Below are 6,360 nucleotides of genomic sequence, written 5' to 3'. Positions count from 1 at the left end.
CTCACTCATGTTTGGGGTGGAAGTAAATGTGGCTGTTTTGGTTGATAATTTGAATGCAACTGTCTACAAGGTGCAGAGCAAGTGCTTTCCTTTCTCTTTTGTCTTCAACGCTGGTAGCTTGCTTACCTCTTTCTCTCGGTTTTACATTGCTTTGTTTTGCTACACAAATTAATCCCTTGGTTCCAGCATCTAACGGACAAATTCATTTCCTCTGATGCACCTGGCTCCTTCCCTGTTAGGTTAAGTGCTCGTAATCTGAGAAGGAAGCTGAAGCGAGCAGCTTCCATGCTGCTTCCACCACTTGGAGGCCTGGTGTGGGGTCCCTTAATGGGATGACCCCTGCGGATCCATTGTGCTAACGGCAGCGTCTTCTCCTGAGGCAAGCTGCATGGTTTCTTACAGTAGGTAAAGGCACCTTGGCCGTTTTCACACATCTTACCTGCCACCGGAACATCACGCAAAACACCTGGAAGACAGCATCTTCTTGCGCGAAATGGTGCCAGGAAGACGCGGTCATTCAGGAGTTTTACGTGAAATCGCGTCTTCTTGGCGCAATTTCGCGCAAGAAGATGCTGTCTTCCGGGTGTTTTGTGTGATGTTCTGGCAGCAGGTGAGTCGTGTGAAAATGGCCCTTGTGCCAAGGAAGGTTGCCACCCTTCGTGGAACACATCCACGGGATCCAATACAGAGATGTAGCATGTAGTGACATTGCAACATAGCTTGGCATGAGATTCCAAGAGGACATTTTAAGGGGCTGTTCACTGGTAATGTCCAAATCTGCAATCCTCGAAGCTGCTTTTCTTTGGCTGTTTTGCAGCAGCCTGAATTGATACCTGGTGTGGGGCCACCAGATTCCTGAACTGACAATCTTTAGCACAAATGACGGACATATCGAATATGATGTCCCCCTTACTAGCTCAGGACACAATTCTCCAGGAGTCTCTTGTGCATAAGCTCTCCTGCAAGAGCTTTGCTGTTCCCCTGCGTTTCAGGACTTGAATTTATCCCTCTTTTGCTCAGCTGCCCCCTCAAAGATGGTCAGAAGCTCCTCCCTGAGGGTTCATCCGAAACAGGGGGCATCTTGGAACTCACTGCATATTCAGCTCCAGATTCTTGTAATCTGCAGAAGGACCAATAGAATTTCTGGTCCCACTCACTGAACGCTAGCAGCTTTCTCCCTTCACTCCTGTTGTCTCCATTTTCAAAACGGTTGCAGGCTGTTTGGCCTCTGTTTTTCTCGGTGCCTTTTGGTGCCTTTCTGGCACTCCCAGAAAAGGCACCCCAAAAAAAGGAAGCCAAACAGCCTGCAACTGTTTTGAAAATGGAGATGTGTGGATTCCTGGGGGAAAGCTGCCAGTGTTCGGTGAGTGGGCCATTGCTTTAAGGACGTGTGGAAAAGGCCATACTTGAGGAAAGATTGTCAGAAGAAGGAAACTCTGCCTCTTGAAAGCTGTTGGTCTTTAAGATGCCATTGGACTCAAGTCTTGGGGAAAGGTGCTTACTGCAGAATAAATCTTGCATATTGAAGACATTACCTTGAGTATTGAAGGTATTCCCACAAAATGGCAGCTAGGTTTGATGGCCGTGCCACAGAGAAGGCTGTCACAAAGAATTGCTGCAGAGAGTGATGCTTAATGTACTTCATGAAGTACAGATTAAGGGGTCAAACTAGGCATAATGGCATCCTTGAGTCCACCGTGGGAATGTCATATTGCCATTGAAAAGTGATTTTAAAATGCAATCAGGCCTTGGCCCTGCAGTGTGGTGGACTCAGGCACTCTTGTTCCCCCCCCCCCCACCATTTTAAGTGCTAAAATAGCTGCTGGCCAAAGTCTGTAATTGGTAGCTGCATGTGTGCGTATGCATGGCTGTTTGGGCACTTGAAAAGATATGGGATGGGGGTAAACAAGAGCACCTCAGCCCACTGCACTGCAGGCCTGATCCTGATTGGGTCCTTGTGGCATTTTGGTGATGGTGGAGAGTGCCCTCAAGTCATAAGTCACTGATGGCGACCCCTAGTGTGGTTTTCAAGGCAAGAGACTAACAGAGGGGGTTTGCCATTGCCTACCTCTGCAGCCCTGGTCTTCATTGGAGGTCTCCCATCTAATTACTAACCAAGGCAGACCCTGCTTAGCTTCTGATGAGATCAGGCTCACCTGGGCTACCAAATGGTAGCGCGGCATTCCCATGGTGGACACGAGGACGCCATCACATCTGGTTTGGCCCTAGGATACTGGAGCTGCTGTATGTTCGGAGTCAGTTGCTGGGTTGGGAGGTATTGTGCCTCTGGAGCTACAGAGTGACACTGCCCCATCTCCAAACGGTGGCTCAGAGAGCAGGAGTATGCAGCCCATTGGCTTATGTGTTCTTTCCCACTTTTCTACCTGTCATTTCGGGTGCAAGCTATGTTTAATAATGTCAGTCCCTGGCAGTTAGATCCCCAAGTTCTCCACAGCTAACACGCAGGTGTTCCAGTTGAAGAAGCTTTATTAGAGATCCATTCAGTACAAGGTACTCAGACAGCGCAGTTGGCAGAAGTGATGTATATGGGGCCAGCAATGTTAGTTACAGGGAATATTCCCGCCTTTGGGAAAAGGACCATTAATAAAGGGGGGGGGTTGGGGTGCGACATTGTTTTAGACTAGACAGTGAGAAAGATGAACTTATCTTTGGCTCTCAAGAAGGATACATCTTGAGCCAGTTTCAGCTGGCATTCAAGGACACGGGCTCAGTGGAGCACGAAAGAGAAAGTAAATATCTGCAAGATAACCTACTGGTATTACAGCAGTAAAGAACTTCCCATGCCCTCAGAGACCAGAGTCAGAGACAACATACATTCATGGCAGATATGCAGGAGGCATATATGACAACTATCATGCCTTCATGGCGTTTTGTGGCATGGAGGTAACAGTAGCTAGCAAAAAACAGTGGTACAGATGGAACACAAATTGCGGTGAGCTCTCAAAATGGGGGGCGGGGAATCTTGCTTCATGGATGTAAATGGGTTTGTTGCAAGCCACTTTAGTAGTGAGCAATGATATGAAGAGAAAATGGAAGGCAGAAATAAAGGAGGGTAAATGTGGAGAAGATAAAGAGTAGTTCAATAGGGTTTATGCCCTATGTTCTACTGTCTGCAAATAAGTGTGATGTTGTTAAAATAACTCTATTGTTTGTTGTATTAAAATTTTTAAAGAGCTTCTTTTATTTTTGACTTGTGCATTTAAAGCATTTATGTGCCAAAAAAGCTCGGTCTTATAAAATCCTCAGTTTTAGAAAAATTTCAAAACCTAACAAATGGGTCATGTACCCCTCTCCCGAGGTGAAACCTAAATCCAAATGAAAAAGAACTTCTTACAGTCTCCCCCAGTGATCCACAAACTGTGGGTGAGGAAGCAAAAAAATACTGAACCGTGGGGTTTATGGTTCGTTGCGTTTCATGAACCAGGAACTTTCACAAACTTGCCCCGGTTTATGAACTGGTTCATTTGGTTCGTGAAAACAGCACTTCCGGGGCAGCAGAAGGTCTGCAACACCCCCCACCCACCCACCGTTGCCTAAGAAACTGATAGATCAGCACCAGGCTGTCTGCAGTGAAAAACCGAGAAAGGAAACGAACTGGCCTAAAGTTCATGGTGGTTCGTCAGAAATGGGCTCTGACGAACTGCCGGTTTGTGAACCAAGAACTGGCCTGGTTCATAACAAACTTTGGTTAGTATTTCGGTTTGTGCCCATCTCTAGTGAGAACCCCAAAGTGCATTGCCACTCACTCAAAGGGGAGGCAATGAGACTGAGGAGGAGAAAGAACAAACATAAAGTCAAGCACTGAGATGAAATCGTTCTGAAACAAAGCATAACTCATTTACTTAGGATGTTTAGCAATGTGGAAAACTCCCTAATAGGAGCATGTCTACATCAGCAGACAGTACCCAACAGACTAGTGTACAGACCCAGTCCCTACCAATGCATCTCTCTGAGCTCCTTCTTATGACACAGCCCTGTAATCTGGGAAGAAAGCCCTCCTGAATAATTCAGCTTTGCATAATTTGCAGAAAGCCAAAAGAGTGGGACATTTCCTGACATCTTCAGCCAGGCCAATTCATCAGGACTATCGCTGTATCAGGCGGCACATATGCAGACTTGTCCTCACAGGTCAAACACCTGCAGACCTGTTCTCATCTCTGCTCATGTAAGATGCATTTAACAATGCATTTATTTAGATCTACTTTTCTTCCCAGCTGGGACTCAAAGCAGCATAGACCGTCATTCTCCCCTCCTCCGTTTTCTTACAACAACAGCCCTGTGAAAGTAGGATAGGCTTAGAGTTGTGATGGACCCAACGTTACCCAGCGAGCTTGAAGCGGGGATTCAGACACGGGTCTCCCAGGATCCTAGCCTGACACTATCCGCTGCATCATGGTGGACGCACAGTGCAGAACTAGATACAGTGTTTGCCAAGGGGACTGGCATCCCCCTAGTGACCCCCACCCCGCCCTGCTGTACCATTGAGTATGATTAACCACCCAAATCAGGCTACCCAAGAATGAGTTTGTACTTTGCATCTGGGGAGTGCTTTGGTGGGAGCAGAAGAATGCACGGTGACCCCAGTTTACATACAGCCCTGGGTGAGTGGAAATTGCTTACTCATGTGCCAGTCCATGTTTTTCAGGGCTTCCCTGTGAATACGTACCCATCAGGAAGAGAGAGTGAGCTAGAATCTTATTCCCTGCTGTGTCGGACCTTTCCCCCCCCCATGGGATGTTGTTGTTTTAAACCCATGGGAGCATTGGAAATGTTATCACCCACCTGCAATAGTAGACGGCATTCTGAAATCTTCCACTGCTGGATTCAGCCGTCTTAATCTTCTGCCTGTGGGGGCCAGGGCTTCAAGTCTATTTGAAAGGCCTTTCTGACCCCTTCTTCTTAAGGGTGTCATCTACCAGATAGATCAAGATGGGTAGCCATGTCAGTCTGTCTGTAGCAGTAGAGAAGAGCAAAAGTTCAGTAGCACCTATAAGACTAACAAAATTTGTGGTAGGGTCTGAGTTTTTGTGAGTCACAGCTCTGAAGATATCCAAAGAAGTGAGCTGTGACTCACAAAAGCTCATACCCTACCACAAGTCTTCCAGGGATTTCAGCTTGTTTGTCTGGAGCTCAGTGTTTTGGGTCTCCCTGATCACATACCCTGGTACAGAGACTCAGAGCCAAGCTACAAGTGACGCCTTACACAGGTTGGACACTTGTCAGCTTCCCTCAAGTTTTGATGGGAAATGTAGGCGTCCTGGTTTTACAGCTTGGCTCTCCATTACAGCTGCAGGACCAGGATGCCTACATTTCCCATCAAAACTTGAGGGAAGCTGACAAGTGTCCAACCTGTCACTTGTAGCTTGGCTCTCAGTGGCTCGTTTCTTTGTTACGGCTGAGCGTGCCTGGTGCTTGGCTCTCCCTCCCTATCGTAGGGCCCCATGATTGCGTGTTAAAGTTTGTAGTGTGCTCATAGCCCCCAGCTGCAAATACAGACATTTTAATAGTGGTGGGATGGGAAAGGGATTCTGGAGGGGGAAGTGGGACTTGCAATGCAACCCGTAATGTCCAGTATCCGTCTGACGCTGGCACTGCAACACTGATATGGTGGTGTGAAACTGTTAGAAGCGTTTGCTATAAAAACTTGCCTGTGAAGAAGTGTCAACACGAAACGGGATGGGACTAATTATGCTGGCAAACCCCGTAGGCGTGGCATTTTCAGCCTTGTTTCTTCACTGATTCCATCTAGCAAGTCTACATTCCTGGTTTGGATTTTGACCATCTGGCTTGTGTGCCTGTGTGCACCAACGTAAATGAACTGGTTTAAAGGAACTGGTTAATAATTGTTGTTGTAGAGTCTTCCCACCATTTGGATATTCATGTAAAGACTTTGTAAAGAGTGGTATATGTGTTGTTACCTTCATTTATTGTATTTATTAACAATCATTGGTAAGCTAGGCACTGTTGCACTTATAGCACTTTAAAAAGGTTTATAAAACTTTACAATTATTAGATTGATTGTTGTGAACTCTGGGATTTTTTCTTGGCTTAGATCCCCTAGAACAATGACATGGATGTACAGCCATGACATTTAACTCCTTCCTTTGAAGCTTCCAGGAGCGACCTTGCACTGTCTGAAATGTTACAGTTTAATCTTATGCCTTTTGTCCTGTCTAGCCTGATGTGCAATCCCTGGGCGAACTTCCCAGGCCATTTCCCGCGCAAACCTGTGGTCTAGGTGGGAGGGGGGAAATGATTGGGTATTTAGAGATGTACTTCAGGTTTTTATTCCTATCAAGGGAGCGTGTACTGCTTTCTTGCTTCTGAGTAATTCTATGG

Source organism: Eublepharis macularius, chromosome 19, assembly GCF_028583425.1.
Source record: "Eublepharis macularius isolate TG4126 chromosome 19, MPM_Emac_v1.0, whole genome shotgun sequence".
Lineage (NCBI taxonomy): Eukaryota > Metazoa > Chordata > Lepidosauria > Squamata > Eublepharidae > Eublepharis > Eublepharis macularius.
Note: the sequence above shows the minus strand (reverse complement) of the source record.